This window comes from Cervus elaphus, chromosome 7 (genome assembly GCF_910594005.1).
Source record: "Cervus elaphus chromosome 7, mCerEla1.1, whole genome shotgun sequence".
NCBI classification, from domain to species: domain Eukaryota; kingdom Metazoa; phylum Chordata; class Mammalia; order Artiodactyla; family Cervidae; genus Cervus; species Cervus elaphus.
In genome coordinates this window covers 48,198,079-48,216,026 of record NC_057821.1, presented here as the reverse complement: position 1 = coordinate 48,216,026, position 17,948 = coordinate 48,198,079, and the positions used below count along the sequence as shown (strand labels likewise).

Here is a 17,948-nt window from a genome sequence, read left to right as displayed (position 1 = left end):
AAACGGCCCGGAGTTGGGGGCGGGGTGAAGCGCCAGTTCCTTCATCTCCCGCCCCGTAGTCTGCCTGTCCCACCTGGTTGCACAGCGAGGACCGCGTGGGGAGGGAACCGCGCGGGTGGGGCTCGCCCCCCCCCCATCTGCCTCTGAGACCAAGAGGGGCGGCGTCGGGTCAGGGGACCCCCCTCCCGGCCTCCGAAGTACCCCTCTCGCGCCTCCCAGGCGTCTTTGCCTCGTCCCCTCCTCCGTTAAAATAGTGAAACAAACCACCGATGAAGTGATGGAGAGCCGGGGGCGGGGAGTCGCTTGCAGTGAGGGGCTGGAGTGGGAGGGGGGGGGCGCGGTGGTCCATGAAGGTGGCAGGCCGGCAAAGAGCGCCGCGCAGGTCGCATCGCGCTCGGCCGCCGCCGCCGAGACCCTTCCCCCGGGGATTGGTGGGGGGTGGGGGCGGCCTAAGACCTCCTCCCGCTGAGCCCTCGGGGGCGCCTGCGGAGGGCGTGGGGGCCAACCTGCGGCTGGGGTGGGGGATTGCAGTGTCCCGCCACCCTGGGATGGAGACTGCAGTCAGCCCGCAAAAATCGGGGCGAGGGGCTGCGGCGGGGCCCGCGGTCCCCCCCGCCCCCGGCCCGAGCGCGGCCCCGCCGCCGAGACCCTTTCCTAGGGTAGGGGGGCGACCCAAGCCCTCCTCCCCCTGGGCCCCCGTGGCGCCCGCGGAGGGCGTGGGGGCCAACCTGGGGCTGCGGTGGGGGTGGGGTGGGGGACTGAAGCGTCCCTCCATCCCTGGGATGGAGGCTGCAGTCACCCTTCTAAGATCGGGGCGGGGGGCTGCGGCTGGGCCCGCGGTCCACCCCCCCCCTCCCGCCCCCCGGCCCGAGCGCCGCCGCCGCCGCCGCCGCCGCTCAGTAACACGTCCCCAGGAGACGCGCAGGAGCAACACGTGATGTGTCTACTTATCAGGGTGAGAGGGGGAGAGCGGGGCTCTGAGCGTGCGGGCGGGCAAGCGGGGCGGGGGGCCGGGGCGGGGGCCGGGACGGCGGCCGGGGCGCCGGGGTCGCCAGCTCCTCGCCCACCTCCCTCCCCGCGGGGCGAAGCGGAGGTTGGGGGGGAAGCGACTGCGGAGTTGATGAACTTTGCACATCCAGAAACGCCATTTTGATTCCTTTTCCGGAACAAGTTTGCATCTCTGCTCGATCCCTCCCTGCAGCCCACCGGTCCCCTCGGCGTCCTCGCCCGGGAGCCCCCAGCGCCCTGGCCCGGCCGTGAGTACGCGCCCCTGGGCGTTCCGGCTCGCGGTCCCTCGGGCGGCCGCGAGATGTCCGGGACTGAGCCGGGAGCGGCGACCTTTCCGAAGAACTTTTGGGGATGTGGGGAGGGTGAGGTCTGCGCAGGGCGCGCCGTACTTTGCGAACTCCGCGTCTCCCCCGGGGGCCGCGAGGACCCGGGAGCCACCCCCCACCGCACCCCACGGCCGCGGCGCTGCATGCGCTCGGGGGGCCGGCGTGGGATGAGCCGGGCAGCCCTCGCCCCTCGGGCTGCTGCGCGCCGGGCCGCTCCTCCTCCCCGCGTCCTCCCCCCTCCTCCCTCCTCCTCCTCCCTCCTCCTCCCCTTCCTCCGCTCCCTTTCCCCTTCCCGAGCCGCCGGCTCTGCCAACCAGCTCCCAGCGCGAGCCGCCGGCCGCAGCGCCCCGCCGCCGGGGGACCTGATGCGCATCCATATTAGCCGTCCGAGCGCAGGAATCCGGCCCGACCCGCGCCGCCGCTCCCGCCGCCGCATTTATTTTTAACCGAGCCCCGCCGGGGGGACTCGGAGGGTGCGCGCCCGGCCGGCCAGAGACATCTTCCCAGCGCACAGTTCTCCATCTTCCGCCCTCTCTCTCTCTCTCCCCCGACATCCCTCCTCCCCCCCCCCCCATGTGGGAGGGGAAACTCTTCTCCTACATACTTTCGAGTCCCTCTCGGGCCGAGAGGAGCGCGGAGATGACGGCGCCCGCCCGCCAGCCGCCGCCGTCAGGTATCCGGGGGTGCCACGCTCGGGGGGTGCCACGATTGGGGGTAGGGGGGGTGCTTGCCGGGGGTGGGGGGGTACCGCGCGGTGGGAAGCATCCGCCGCGCCCTGCACTGCGGACTTTGATCGTCTCCGGCGGACGGCGCCGGCCCCGAAGGGGGCCCTGCGCCTTCACCGCTCCCGGCTCGTGGCTGCTGGTCACGCCGACGATCGCGCCACCCCCCCCCCCCCCCCCCCCGCCAACCACCGCGCCCCGGGTGACCGCACGAGGGGCGGGGGGGCGCGTCCGCGCGTATTGTTCTCTGGCCTTTCCGCTGGCGGTGTACGTGTTTTCGTGGGAGCCATCGGTGTGGAGCGGAGCCTGCATCGCGGGGGGGGGGGGGGGTGGTTGGGGGGGGGAAGACCTCGGCGCCCGGCGCCGTCACGAGCACAGGAAGGAGGCCGGGAGCATCCGAGGCGGGGCCGGCCGCCGGGGCCCGCTTCGCCGCCCAGCTGTGGAGCGCGCTCGGAAACTTTTGTCCGCCGCCCGCTGGACCAATTTTTTTTTTTTTTTTTTGCCGAGTTGTGGGGCTTCCCTGCCTCCTCCCATCCCAGCCCCGCAGCGTCCAGCAAGGCCGGGATTGGGGGGGGAGGGCTGGCGTCCAGGGGCTGGGGGACCCAGTGCGCCCTCCGCGCGCCCCCCTCCTCCTCGGCCCGGCCCCCCGCGCCCACCAGCCCCCCACCTCCCCGCTCGCGGTCTCTTAGGAAACTGCGACCTTAATGGTTGCTAAGGAGCAGGGGAGGTCCTTCCCGTCGCCGGCCCCCTCCCTGGGAGCGGCGCGTTCTCTGGACCGGGCCGAGGGTCGCGTCGAGGATGGGAGGGCTCGCTCCCCGCCGCCCGCCGGGCCCGGGGAGGCGCGTGAGTGCCGGGCGCGCCGGTCCAGCCCACTCCTCGGCGGGGCCACTTTGGTTTTCGGGCGGGCCGGGGGTCGGGGGGAGGGTGTGGGTGGGGGGCAGCAGAGGACCCCCTCCCCGGGCACGGGGACTGGCCGGCGGGCGAGCCGGTTGACAGGCGCCGCGTGTAACTCGCGTCCCGCGTCCGCGGTGCATCCGTGATGGGTTATAAAAGAGGAGAAAAGTATTTCTCCTTGCTCAGCACATTTGCCCTGCCTGGCTCCTTACTGGTTAGAAGATAGAACGTGAGCCCAGATCCGGACGAGCAGTTCACATTCCATTACGAAATTCTACACGGCTTCAGAGCCAGCAGCAGCACACATTCGGGCCACTTTGGAGTTTTTTCGGCTTCTTTTTTGGGGATGGCGGTGGTGGAGAGAGATGGAAAGGCGAATAAAAAAAAAAAAAAAAACACAACGCTGGGGTATGCTGAAAAACCTGTCTGAGGGTTTTCAGCAGCAGAAACATTCACCCCATGCTTGTTTTAGAGTTTAGATTTAAAAGCCAGTGGAAATGAAGTTTGCCTGGTGGATAGAGATGCTGGAAATAGCGAGGTGTTTCTGTCTTGAAGAAGAGACTGGAGGTGATTTCTGCAAAGGCTGCCGAGTCGTTAATGTTTCCCAGATAGTTTTCTTCTAGATATGCAGTGCTGTGTGCGTGCGCGCGAGTGTATTCGAATTTAATTGATGTGGAAAGCGGATAAAAGGGAACTGCAAAGAAAAGGATGGTTTTTGTTTTGTTTTTCCCCAGGGCCCCTAAAAGCATCCTCTAGGGCTGGTGCCTTCTCGAGCAGGCAGGTATGGCTCTAAGTCCTAATGTAACCCGGAAGTCTTGTTAGAGGCTGAAGCCTTGGCTGAAACTTCTTTTTTTTCTCGCGCTTTCTTTTTTTAAACGTGTAGTTCTTCTCTTCCTTCAAGAGTCACACAATCACACAAATTATTCTTCAAGTAATTTATGTAAAGGTGAGTCACTAATTTTAGTTATTTTTTCCCCCTGTATCTTTTACCTTTGCCCTTTGGAGGAAACTTCTGGGTATCCTCTCATGGATCTTGCTTTGATGTGTTTTGGGCTTTGGTTACACTGATGAATTAAACATTTGAATGGCTTTTATCAAGTTTTAAATGTGTGAAAAAACACCTTCCTTCCCACCCCAGCCCCCTTTACAAAAGAAAGGGAGAGCCCTTTGATTTGTTGTTTGTTTACCTTGCGCTTCATTTTAGGTTGTTAATGAACTTGCACTGTTTTATTATTCTTAAAAATACTGCCAAACAGGTTGCATTTTAGGATGTTTTGTTTTTAAAGAGGATTTGCTGGTTACACGATACTCTTAAGAAAATGCTGCTGACCTTTTCTGTTATATGGCATATCATTCTCTGGGTTTTTCTGGATATCACTTTGTTTCTCATCAGAAATTCAGAGCCGGGGCCCTTATGGCAGACAAGCGTTTGTTGTGTGATGGGAAGATGGGTCTGACTCAGCTGGCACAGGTGGGGCATCCATTCCTAACTGTTTGCATCATCTCACAAATGACCTTTTGATGGAAGGGTCTTTTATTTTAGACTTCTTCAGGCAGGCTCCTGAGGTCTCACTTGTAGGACACATTCTGTATCCAGCATAGGTGCAGAATGTTGAAGGAGGGAAGTAAGCCTACTGAGCCAGTCTGCATCACCCCGTCAGCAGTTGTTGATGGATTCCTTGCTGTGTGCCCAGCCCTATGCAGTTGCCATTGTGTGGTTTGCATTTTTACCCAATTTTGAACTGCTGTGCTAGTCCACTTCCTAAAATCAGTTTGGAAATCTTTGCTGGTTGTGTTATGCTCAGTTGTTGCCATCATTTATTACCTTCAGTCAAGGACATTTCCCAGTTAATGAAATTAAGAAAAAAGTCTACCCTTTGGGGGGGTTTGTATGGCATAATTAATATAAATTTAACTCCTGCAGAAAATTGATTAAAAGTGCTCACTCGAAGTAGTCAGAAGTGAATCCTTTTGATGTTTCTATTCATTATCCTTCTGAAAAGTAGGTGGTGCTTAAAAGGTCATAGGATAAGGGTTGCTAAGCAGCTAAACAGAAGGATGCTAAAATTAACCAAAGCATTTTTGAAAGGGAGTCCTCCCCTGTTTTACATTATTTAACTAGATTTAATTAATTTCTGAATCCTTCATGTCCTTTGGCCTAGGAAAGTAGGATGTTGAGTTTGTTTTGTTTTTGTTATCATATTTAAATAATCTCTCTTTTGTAAGTGTCTTTTTTATTGAAGTTCATGCTCTGACCAGATCTGGTGTCAAATGGCAGCTTCTCTGGGTGAGCGTCTTGTCTGTTAACCTGTGTGTTCAGATTAAATCCTCGCTTCCCTAGGAAAGGTGTGTGTAACATCACCTTATTTCATTTATTAATAACAGATGGCTTAGTTTGGAAAACCTACCTAATCCGTGAAGTGATGTCTTATTTTGCTCTTTACTAAACAGGTTTGTGTTTGGAAGCTAGAAATGCAGTAGACAATCAGCAGGATGAAGGCAGTCGAGCCTCTCCTGATCCCAGGACAGTGGTCTTCGTCCCCTTTTCTGCTATTAGATTAAGTTTTGATAGAGCACCTCCTTTTCACTCCACATCCCCATCTCAGTTTATTTCAGCCCCTTTTTGAAAATAATTCCATTAGATGTAGAGTATCTTTGGGACCAAGTGTTCAAAAGCAACACTTGAAGGATTTTGGAGTTTTTCAGTGAGGAAAAAAAAAAGGGGGTTGCAGTCTAACTGAAGCCATGGTTGGTAGCCATCTCTTGGCTGAAAAGCACGCTCACTGCAGCTCAGAAATTTCCCAGTCTCAAGGTTACTTGTATGCATCTGACCTGCCAAACAGGCAAAGTTGAGTAATGTTTTTTATATCCAAATACAGTGAAGAAATTAGATGGGTTTTCTTGGGAGGGGCAAAGTTAGTGAGTTTTCTTTCTCTCTTTTAGCCTTGGAAAGTGGATGCTGAGTAGAAATAGCCATGGCTCTCTTCAAAAAGCAGGGGTCAGCCTGTGATCTCTACACCCTGGGGGGCCTACCTATAAACCAGAGGGAAAAGGTGTACGATCTGAAACAAGAGGGAGGCATACACTGTGCCTTCTGAAATGCATCACTTATTTTTAATTTCCCCCACACCCAGAGGAAGGCAGAATACAGAGAGGAAAACCATCTGCGGGGTTGTCTTGATGACCGAAGTGGAAGAAGATGGGGAGGGAGGGTGATGGGCTTTTTCCTTTTCTGTTAGCTGTCCTCTGGGATGGGGTCACCTGCTGTGCTGGTCTCCGTTTCCCTCGTCGCCTTCCCTGGGTGTTGTAGGAAGGGCAGCTGAGAGTAGCTGGCAACGGCTGGTGGAGACTGGGGGCGAGGGTGGGGAGGGGAGGGACACCCCAGAGGAGGGCGCGGGGAGCGGTCCCTGCAGCGACTGGTGCATCTTGTTTCGGATGGCACTCTGGGTACAGGTGAGCCAGTCTGCCCATCAATAAAGGTGGCTGCCAGTGAATAGGTGCTTAGACAAAAGAAGTGGGAGAGGGTGGAGACTGTTTGTTCAGTGTGATTCAAGCAAGCAGTGCTAATAGAATTTGAAAGCCTCTGTGAAGTCCCCAAGTCTGGGTACGGGAGGTCCAGCGGGATTCACCTGAGGCCTTTCAGACTCGCCAAGGGCGGGTGGTCCCGATGGGGGTGAGAAAGCCCAGGCAAAAGCCCCACATTCTTTGTCAGCCGGCCAGACGGGCGGAGAAAAAGGCTCAGTGGGGGTAATTAGATAAAGCTTTTAAATGGCTCTATTTGTTTTTCCCCCTGGCTGGCTTGGTATCTCTTCTCCCCGCCTCTTTCAGAAGCTTCGGGGTAAGACGGTTCTAAGAATGTTGGAGGCTCTTAGTGGTTTCATTACTTGGGACATTTCATTTTTCGTTAGGGCGGACCCTGGACAAAGTGAACTTCACCCTGCTTTTGTGGAGGCCTTGAACAAAGATTTGAATTTTATCCTCAGAGCGGGAGCGGCACAGTGAGGGCTGGGTGGGTGTATTAACCCATTTTCCAGCTGTGCCAGCCTCCACCCGGTGGCTGGTAATAAATCAAGCCCAGGACCCAGAACTCCCAGCTCCAGCCTCACTCCAAACAACACCTGCTTTTTCAAGTCAGCTTGGCCTCAGAAGACAGAGCATCAAATATACAGGGCCTGTTTATCTATGTGTGTGTGCTTTTAAAATGAGACCAGATCCTTTGACAACAATTCTGTGGTTGAAGGCGAAGATGTAAGGCAATTAAAAAAGAAACTTTTTTAGCTTTTGGCAGCGTTTTTCTTGATGAACATGATTATAGACTTTTTTTTTCGGTAGGTTTTCTACCTCCTGAGATCATTGTAAGGATAAAATAAATGTTTCAGAAAGTCAGAATCTATATATGGAAGAAAGTGGTGTATTTTGAGCGCAGGAAGCTTTGTGGGTATCCACTCTGGATTTCCTTTCCAGAATTGTGCACAACTCCAGGACTCAGGCAGAGTTTATGTTTGCTTCGAGTGCCCAGAGACAAACAGGCCAGCATATTATTCTTCGCGAAGTTTACTTGTGTGCTTAGTCGCTCAGTCGTGTCTGACTCTTTGTGACCCCATGGACTGTAGCCCACCAGGTCCCTCTGTCCATGGGCTCTTCCAGGCAAGAATATTGGAGTGGTTGCCGTTTGCTTCTCTTGGGCATCTTCCTGACCCAGGAATCGAACCCATGTCTCCTGCAGTACGGGTGGCTTCTTTACCTGTTGAGCCATCACCTAGGGATGAATTTTAAGGGACAGGCAGCTGGTAAGCTTTGGGTGCGCTCTTGAGAGCAGTGGCTCTCAGCTTGGTGGTCCCCTCCCCCCCGCCAGGGGGTGCCTGGCAGCGTCTGCAGACTCTGCTTGCCTTGCTGGGGGAGGGGATGCAGCGGCCTTCACTGGTCCAGGCCAAGGATGCTGCTGCTCTTCCCACAATGCACTGGGAAGCCCCGCAGCAAAGGCTCATCCGGCCCCAAACGTCAGTAGGTGGAGGATGAGAAAGCCTGCTTCAGAGGTCCGGGCCCGCGTCACGTGTGCAAACCCCTTGGTGGTCTCGCTGTGCTGCACGTGGCATATTTGGGGATGTGGAATTTCGTGGAATGAGTAAGGTCTCCTTCTGTCGGCAGGTCCAAGATGTCACAGGAGACTGGGGGTTGGGCAGAACATTTCAGTGGCGTTCCGTGTATTTAAAAACCCCTGTAGTCAATAAAAGTTCCAGAACTTTTCTGCTTCTGAAACAAACCAGATTCATGGGTGCTGGGAAGCTGCTCTGGTAGGTGGTACTTCTTTGCTTATTTAGGAAACTGACTCCGGTGTTATCATCCGCCCCGTCTCCCTCGTGTTCTAAGTTATGTGGAGGGTACCACACTGTACCCCCCTTCCACCACTGTTTTTTCCCCTCAGTGTTTGAACAAGCCTCTACTTCCTTGACAGTTCATGGTTTCGCCCTTGTAGGCTTGCTTATTTAAGTTTTCTTAAGTTTTTGCAAAATTCTTACATAACTTTCCACCCTTGTTAAAGTGCAGTGTTGGGGGGGACCTGGGCTTCTGTCCACACGTCTCCCCTTGAGCAGACACCTGGCTGACCCCAGGGAGGGCAGGGGACGGATTGAGGGGGAAGAGACAGTGGTGAGTTTTATGTTTTGGGGACTCCTGGACCTCAAAGACCCCAAGAGGAGGTTGATTTGAAGGAAGAGGAAATGTGGTATACAAACATTAAACTGCATTTTCCCAGACCAGACATGACCAAGGAGCGTGGCGGGAGCCGTCTTTAGCCACAGGTGCCACTTGCCTGCCCCGTGTCCTGGTCCACCCCCCACCTCCCAGCTCACAGGCAGGGGGGCGGGAGTGAGGGGGAAGCTTTGGAACAAGAAGAAGGCAGGAAGAGGGGGGGGACGACTCCCAAAAGGGTGGGGCTGCCTGTGGTGGGAAGTGACAGTTGCCCCCAGAACCATCTGGGCATGCACTTACCTAAGAGATGCGTTGCACATTCTGCAGGCAGCTTTCTTTATGTCCTCATCCTGCCGACAGACTGTCGGGGTCCCTCGGTTCACGTCCCTCTGGGCTGATGGTGGCCGTGACCTGCCCAGAAGCCACCTTTTCCACGCGGCTCCTGGGGTGGCAAGAGCCTTGCTTCTGGTGCCCCGCCGCCCCCTCCCGCACCCTATAAACTGGCTACCGCTGCTGTCTGTCTCCAGACTGAGGGTCGCCTGCAGGTGCATCAGAGGGAACTTGCAGAGAGGAGTCCCTCCCCCCACTTCTGGAAGGTGAACTGAAACTCACCATCCGCCCAGCCTTCCAGGCCAGTCCCTGACTCGGGTCTCCCACCCGAGCCAGACCTCCCTGGAAACGCCTGTGCCGTCCGACTCCGGGGTCAGCTGCCCCGCTGTCCTGACCAAAGCTCTCCTCGGGTCACAGACACCTCCCAAGTCAATTTCCTGGCACCTTTGTCCACCCTCCGCTCGATGGACACTAGCCACGCGTGGGGTTTGCCGGCCGAAAAATATGTCTTGGCTCCCTGCTGTCTGCAGGAAGAAATCCAAACTCGTCGACTTGGCACACGAGGACCTCGTCGGCTGTTTCCAGACGGTCTTCCTAGCTCCAGCCCTTCCCACTCCCACTCCGCGCGGCGGCACAGTGCAAGAGCTTCTGCTTCTGCGTGGATCGCTCACTGGGCTCTGTCCCCACCCCCAGTCTCCTTGCAAACAACATTTCTTCACTCTTCTTTCAAGACCCATCTTAAACACCACCGTTTGCACGGAGAATCACGTCCTCCATCAGAATAACCCTTATCCCATCTGGTCGGCCTGTCTGTTGTAATTTACCTGTTGGCATGTTTTCCCCATCTGGAGAATAGGCAGTGACTTCAAACCGTATTTTTCCATCTTCTGTACCTGGCTCAGGGGTTGCATTTGTTGTCGTTTTAGTCACTCAGTTGTCTCCGACTCTTTTTCAACCCCATGAACTGTAGCCCACCAGGGCTCCTCTGACCATAGGATTTCCCAGGCAAGAAGACTGGAGTAGGTTGCCATTTCCTTTTCCAGGGGACCTTGCTGACCCAGGGGTTAAACCCGCATCTCCTGCATTGGCAGGCGGATTCTTTACCACTGAGCCACCTGGGAAGCCTCAAGGGTTTCGTAGTTGATGCTTATTCAGTAAGTATTGTTGAATCCATTTTCAAATACAAAAAAACACAGAGTTTTCTGAAGAGGTGCAGGTTATTTTTGGAAAACAGCACTATAATTTGAGAAGCTGAGTCCTAAATATCGGTACAAATTAAGAGAAGGAAACAGAAGTAAACTAACGTTTTTCAGCAAAACCCGTCTCCCAGAAATTGAGTGCTAAGTGCACACTGGTGGGAAAGTGTTTTGAATTACAGAAATTTTAAAATAAAAGTTTGCTCAGCTTAATTTACTCAGAATTAAAGAGGAAAAAAAAACGTTGTTAATGCCTGATTGCTCTAAAAGCTGTCACACTGGGGCCCTTACTAATTATAACCACTTTTCATGGCTCTTGGTTTGAAGTTTATATTAAATAGAAGAGATGGGCACACAGATCAAAGACCAGAATCATTTCAGAGCTCCAATGTGTGGGCCCATTTTCTCTGCTTAGTTAGATTTTTGTTTCATTAGTGGTATGAGTTAATAGGAGTGTTGGTCTGTGTATAATTTAACTTTTCTTTTTTGCCATTACTGCTTGGATTTAAAACAAAATGCCAAACCAGAAACCAACAGGGTACAGATCTTGCTTTATTTGTGTCTGTGTGCGCACAGTATACATGCATACTTATGTGATAGAAGTTGATTATAGATCATATTTATAGAAAGAATCATTTTCACTGTTCTATGGGAAATTCCTTTATGCTGAGACTTTATTGTTTAAAAAAAAAACAAATACTGCAAATACACAAAATCATCTCAAAATCTTTTCTTAGCTTTCTTCTAAAAGACGTACATATGTCTTCAGAAATAGGGGAATATGGAAGACACCGTAAAGATGGGGTGAGAGAGGCATTTTATGGATCCTTTTATACCTTTATGTTTATAACTATGTGGATAGGTTTCCTTTTCAAATAAGGAATTAAGTTTTGTTTTTTTTTTTTGCATTAGAAGATCTTAGTATCCTTTATACAAGATAAAATCCTAGTCGATTAAAAGTACATTATTGCTACCCTTAAATATTCCTTAATGTCCTCACCTGATAACTAGAGTTATCTAGGCTCAGATCTGGCACATACATTCAGGTATATTAGTCCAACTTCATCTTATTTCTAAGAAGACTTATATATTTTCCTCTCTGATGTGAAAAAAGGTTTTTTTGTGTGTGTGTTTTTTAAAGCCATTTTCTCTTCCACTTTAGGGCTTTTAATTGTTTGGAGGGGTAATTACATAAAACTGGCTAGTGAGCATCTCAAACAGGTTTTCACAACTTGGTCAGTTAAAACTACAGTGGATCAAAGTGTTCTACTTAAAATTTTGAACCAAGTATGATTTAAAGGAGGCTCAACTCCCACACCTTAGTCTAAGTTAAACTTGTTTTTAAAATCATGAAAATAAATTTTCTGAAAACCATTTGTGGTTTGAGAGCTTACCTCTGTTCATGGAATTCCCCAGGCAAGAGTACTGGAGTGAGTAGCCATTCCCTTCTCTAGGGGATCTTCCCAACCCAGGTTCTCCTGCATTGCTTAGTGAAAGTCGCTCAGTTATGTCTGACTCTTCCCGACCCCATGGACTATACAGTCCATGGAATTCTCCAGGCAAGAATACTGGAGTGGGTAGCCGTTCCCTTCTCCAGGGGAATCTTCTCAACTCAGGGATGGAATCCAGGTCCCCTGCATTGCAGGTAGATTCTTTTACCGACTGAGCCATCAGGGAAGCCCAAGAATACTGGAGTGGGTAGCCTATCCCTTCTCCAGGGGATCTTCCGGATCCAGGAATCGAACCGGGGTCTCCTCATTGCAGGCAGATTCTTTATCAACTGAGCTCTCAGGCAGGTGAAGTCTTTCACCATTGGAGCCACCGGGGAAGCCCCTAGTGAAGCTTTACAACCCCCCTTTCCTAAAATACTGCATCGAGTTGGATTCAGTATCCCATTCAGCCTCCTTTTGGAAAACAGGTACTTTGTACCCCCGAATTTGCAAACCTCCTAGAGCTTCTTTTTTTTTTAAACTCATAGATCTTTATTTATGCAACAACTTTGAACTTCAGCGATGCTACAACTGTGATAAGGACCAAAGGTATTACTAGTGTGAGAAAGAGGTAGTGGCTAGCTTCGTAGACATGAAAAGACGCTGGACCACTGAGTGATCTGGTCCGGGCGGCAGGAGCGTGCGATGTGCTGGCGGGGCGGAGGATGCCAGGAGGAAGGGGCGTGCAGGGCACGGACGGTGGTGCTGCCGCCCCGAGGTTGGCGAGGAGGCGTGAGTGCCGAGAGGAGCCCACCAGGCCTGAGGACCGCGTGGTGCGGTGGGCGGGGCCGGAGCCGCGGCGCGTCCCTCGCAGGTATTTGGAGTTTATCCTGAAGAACCCTGGGAATCCTTGCAGGATGTCAGGCCAAGGACTGGCATGATGAGATTTGCATTTTTAAAGACCACTCCTGGCCAGAGTGGAAGATAATCTAGAGCAGAAGACAGCAGCTCTTTTCGCCGTCTGTTTGCGAGACCGTCGAGAAGGTTAGTGGTTCGCGGCTTTGAGAAGCAGTGGCGGGGCCGACTGGCTGGCGAGGTGGAGCCTGGGTAGCTTCAATGGAGCTGGAGGCCGGAGGAAGGGCCGGAGGCTGGGCGAGATGATTTCCAGGCCTCTGGCTTTCCTGGCGGGCGGCTGGTGCTGCCTCTCTCTGGGATCAGGTTGCCGGATAAAGCCAGGTATGTTCCCTGCCCTTAAAGAAGTGATGTGTTTGAACTTTATCACCATTTTCTCTACTTGGACTGTTTTCATGGGTTAAAACGTTAATGTACCTGGCGTGGATGACGCCCGGAAAGGACGTCTATAAAAATGAGAGACAGAAGTGAGGTTCTTACCTATGGCTTCCTCCTCCCCTCCCCTCCCTCCTCCTCTTTCCTTTTTCTCCTTTTTAATTTCCTGAGGCCAAAAGGAAGCTGGAAGAGTTCTTGCCGGTAGCCCAAGCTTCCGAATGGTTTTCAGATGAGACATAGGACTAAAATCTTGAGCACATTTAAGTTTCTCTTTGCTTTAGTGATGCTTTATCTCTTTGACTTGGGAGCCTGGGGCTCGGGGGCAGAGGCTCAAGTCAAGAACCGAGGCAGCACTCTCAAAATTGCCCCAGTTTCCACTGAAGAGGGTCAAACCTCTTCTGCTGACCTGACTCTCCCACTTTCTTAAGTTTTTCAGTCCCTGCTGATGCTCTGAGTGTCTTAGAACAACATCAGTATTTTGCTTGACCAGTAATGTGTGTGGAAACAAAGTCCCGTCAGGGAACCAAACCCGCCGCGTGTGTCCCAAGGGTGCCAAAGGAAGACAGTCAATCCTTGCCCAGGGCTGGGCCCCCCTGAGCCACGGTCCAGCCTGTGTCCGAACACCTCTGGTGATGGCAGATTTGCTGTCTGCTTCGAGGCAGACCGTGGGGTTTTACTGCGTTAGTTAGCTTTTTTTTCATTCTTCTCAAGGCAAACAGAATCTTTTTGGAATGGAGCTAGAACGTGGTGTGTTTTCTGCTGAGCTGGTGAAAGCTAGGAGCTGGAGGACAGGCCGCGGGCTTGTGCAATCTGACCCCCAGAGAGTCCCTGGGGACTGACTGCCACCCTCTTACTTCCTCCTGCACTGGAATTCCTGCTTCATGGCGGGTGGGAGGGGGTCCTGCCTCACTTGGCCTGCACGGCCACCCTCTTGGGTGTGAGCTAGGACACCTTCCTTCAACCAGACCCCTAGAAAAGCATGAACAGTGCTGCTGCTGGATTTGAGTAGAGCTTCTCTCCGAAGTCATAGAAATGACTCATCCAAACCACCCATGGGCCCCAGTCTGCTGCCGCCCCCCGCTACTTCTCTTTTCTATGGGATCCATCCTGACCCAGGTCACCCCACTGCTGGTCCCCAGAGAGCGCTGCCCCGCTCGGGGAGAACATGATTTTTCATCTTTTGCTTAAAGAGCACAGATGTTCCCGCATCAGCAGCCTCACTCTTCTCTGTACGGATGGCACTTTATTCCCGCCGTACATTTGATAAGATGAGCTGATGACGGGAAACGCTCCACAGGGACCTTGCCCCTCCCACCCTTTCCAGCGGAAACAGCTTGGTGAGGGCGTGCTGGGAGGGGAACTTGAGAAACCGAGTTTATGGCATCTTTTAGAAAATTTAAATCTTAAGGTCCAGTTGCACACAGCTCAGCCCCCCACCTCATCATGACCCAAGCCGAAGCGTGGGTTTGGAGGTCTAATACGTCTGTCACAAAAATAGCTAACAGGGATGGCCTTGTAATGTGTCCAGAATTGGGGTGGGTGGTACGTCCAGTAGCCAGTTCATGGTGACGAAGTTATAAGCTCGCTTGCCGATAACCCACCCATAACTGCTGGATAATGGTGACAACTCTTGCTATCTGCTGGGTGGTTTCTTCTTTACATGGCTGTGTGTTTGTTTAATCCCTGGTGTTGGTTCTTGAAGGGCTTGGGATGGTCAAATTATTTTGCACTTAGAGATCGTAACCAAAATGGCTCAGCGGGTTTATATCACTGCTGCCTTTATAGTAGATGGAATCTGGGGAGGTTCCTTTGGCTGGCTGGGGAGTCTAGTGATTCTTCCTGCTGTGTTCTGTATCTACAGACAGCAGAAGTCATAGAAATCCAGCAGAAACTGTGACCTGGTTATTCATATTATAAACAAATCACTGAGCGTGCATTTAAATACAGTCAGCAGGCCGCCCTTGGTGAAAAGCATCAGTAGTCAAAGCCCACCTGTATTTGCTTTAAATCAGATAAACCTAAGATGTTGTATTTAGGCTGTCTCCTGCCTGTGCTAGACTTAATCCATATATGACTCCAATCTTAAGTCAAAAAATCTCAAGTTTCCACACTTTTCCACCATGCTATGGTGGTTGAGTTTTTCATCTGGAAAAACACTTGCGTGGTGGAGGAAGCGGTCATGTGAACTAAGGTTTCAGGCACACACCAGTTATGTCATTGTCCTGAACTCTTGACGTGGGTCATCCCATTCCGCCTTCACACCCACCTCGTGGCCCCCATGATGTAGGTATGATCATTATCCTCTTTATTTAGAGGGCGAAACAGACCCAGCGAGATGGCCAGCTCAATGTCGTCGAACAGCCTGAGCCCGGCCCGTGCTAGCAGCCAGCGCTCCACGTCTCCCACAATGCCGTGACGTGGTCCCCAAGTGAATATGCCCCGAAAGCCTGCTGGCTCTTGGAAATAGCAGCTTAAAACCCAACCCGTGAAACGAGTCCTTCTATCTGGTTTTTAGACAAAGTGAGTTAGGCCATCACTTCTGTAGACGATCAAGGGGGAGGGGAGGGTTGCTAGAGAGAGAGGCCTGCAAAGGTGCTTCGTTGTTGTTGAATTGCTAAGTCCGGCTCTTTTGCGGCCCCATGGACTGCAGCCCGCCAGGCTCCTCTGTCCATGGAATTCTCTAGGCAAGAACCCTGGAGTGGGTTGCCGTTTCTGTCTCCAGGGGATCTTCCCGATCCAGGGATCGAACCCGGGTCTTCCTGCCTTGCAGGCGGATTCTTTACCACTGAGCACCAGGGTGTGGGTTGCAGAGATGCTGCTGGTTGACAAATCAGCTGGCGGGGAGTGGCTGTCCCAGAACACTTGGGGCCTGGGAGACCCTGCAGAGAGTGGGGAGAGACCCTGATCATCCTGCTGGGGGCCTCACTGTCCCCAACCCGTCAGACGCTCCAGGGGGTGGGGAGGGTGGGCCTGCACTCGGGGCTTCTGCTGGTCCTGTGTGAGGTGGGGAGCGGGGTACACGCCTGCCCCTCAGCTTCTTTCTTGTGGACACCCACGTTTAACCTCACTGAAAGTGCTTGATCACCGATTCCAAGTAAGCATGGTGTGTCGGCCACTTTTGGGAGAGCCGGGACACTGTCGGCTCTGTGAGTGTCTGGGGACGAGGGTTCCTGGAGAGCCCGGTTCCTCCAAACAGGTCCCTTGTTGTTTGCTGTCATAACAGGGCATTGCCGTTTCATTTAATTTATAAAATCAACATTTTGCCTCAGAGTCAGTATTGGGGGTCAGGATCAGTGATCTAAGGGGCCACTGGTCTGTGGTTCCAGGGAGGTCGGCGCAGTTGGTCTGATTACTGACCTGGGGCTAACTTGGTAGCCCAGCGGTAAAGAAGCCACCTGCAATGCAGGAGACAAGGGTTCCATCCCTGGGTTAGGAAGATCCCCTGGAGAAGGAAATGGCAACCTATTCCAGTATTCCTGGCTGGAGAATCCCATGGACCGAGGGGCCTGGCGTGCTGCAGTCCATGGGGACGCAAAGAGCCAGATAAGACTGAGCGACTGAAGAATTGCTAACCTGATGTTTTGAGTCTCTCCTTATTTAAGGGAGATAGCCTCAAGGAGGGCTTTTCCCCCCCTGCTTCTTAAGCAGTAGGAGCTGCGGGGACTGCAGGGCAGCTTGTCTCCCTTTGGATGTTACTGGGGTGGGGGGTGTCCTACCCTTTTATGGGGGCCCACTCGAGCAAGTTGTGGAACCAGCAAGTCTTAAATTGCGATGAGGGCTTCATGGCCTGTTTCCTGTTTCCGGTGGGTCTGTTGGAGAAGGGTTGTTTTGAAATTTAGTAGAAAATAGAGGATTTCAGCCTCCTGTGCTGCCAGCCTGACTGTAACCGACCTCGCTTCCCCTTACTCCCACCCTGATTCTTACCGTTGCTATTTTGCTAGCGGCAGTTTGACAGCTCCCGTGAAAGAGCGGGGCAAGAAGTCTGGGTTGAAGACCAGCAAGCATCCCATGCTGTCTCTTCCTTGGGGTTGGAATCAGCGTCCTGCATCGGAATGCTGCTCAACACGTCCCCCGGGCACTAGGCTCCTGGGAGGCCAGGATGCGTAAGACGTGGTCCAGCCCTGAAACGAAGCAGTGCGTCACAGCCGGCAGAGACACCAGGACAGGCAGTGGGAAGCGGTCGGGAAAAGAGGAAGTGATGAGGTCCTCAGAGGTGAACGGCCGGCCACGTGGGGAAGCACGTAGGGAAAGGAAGATGAACGTCTAGGCTGAGGAGTGTGAGTGGAGGCCCTGGGGAACGACAGCACAGGGCTTCCTGGGGGTGAGATGGACAGGCGCTGGGATGAGACCAGAGAGCAGGGTCGGGGTGCTGTGTCGAGTCTGGGTGGAAGGGGTGTTGAGAGGTGTCTTTGGCAGAATAGACGGCCGGTTGTGGAAGCAGTCGTGCGCCAGGGAGTGCTTTGAAGCCAGGTTGTGATGTGAGAAGTTCTGTCCTGGAGAGAAACTCTGCTAACCCTTTAGAAAAACCAGGTTGCAGAGGAGGCATGTCTGGCAGAACGAACTTGACATTGGTGCTGTACTGAACAGAATTATTCCTTTTCCTTTTTTTGAAGAGATTTTTTTCAGTCCAGGATGTGGGGGCTGCCGTCTGAGGTGGTATTAAATGATCATTCAAAGGTGGGAGCTTGATTTTCAGCAAATAGAATTCAGTTCACCAAGGTTTGCCAGATTGTGTTTACTGCTTGGTACTTAAGCTCATCAGGGAGAGCAATAGACTCATCCAGGCAATTAGACTCATTTCTGTTCCCTCGAGAATACTCAGGCTGGATGCTGGGAGTCCTGGGGAGCTACTTACTCGATAGGGTCACTGGTTTGTCAGCTGGGAGTGAAGGCGGGCTTGGAGGGCGAGCTGATGAGCCTGTGGATGGAGATTTCTGGAAGTTGCCGTGGATGTAGGATCTGCCCACAAAGACGAAGCTGCCTGGAGCAGGGGTGTCTCACCTGGGTAGCCTCTGCCCTTGCCCTGTGCCCCCTCCCGCCATGGTGTTACCAGTCTTCTGCAGA

General features: G+C 53.1%; 1 protein-coding gene across 3 annotated transcripts in view; it reads left to right on the top strand.

Annotated features, from left to right (window-relative positions):
- The first annotated feature begins 1,125 nt into the window (after positions 1–1,125).
- RREB1 (ras responsive element binding protein 1) overlaps positions 1,126–17,948 on the top strand; it is a 121,297-nt gene continuing 104,474 nt past the window's right edge. For 2 of the 3 annotated variants that reach the window (XM_043908596.1, XM_043908593.1), the window contains exon 1: positions 1,606–2,007. The gene's annotated coding sequence lies outside the window, so the exon portion shown is untranslated. Of the gene's footprint in view, positions 1,257–1,605; positions 2,008–17,948 lie in introns of those variants that run through there. The other variant, XM_043908595.1, reaches the window with a different exon arrangement.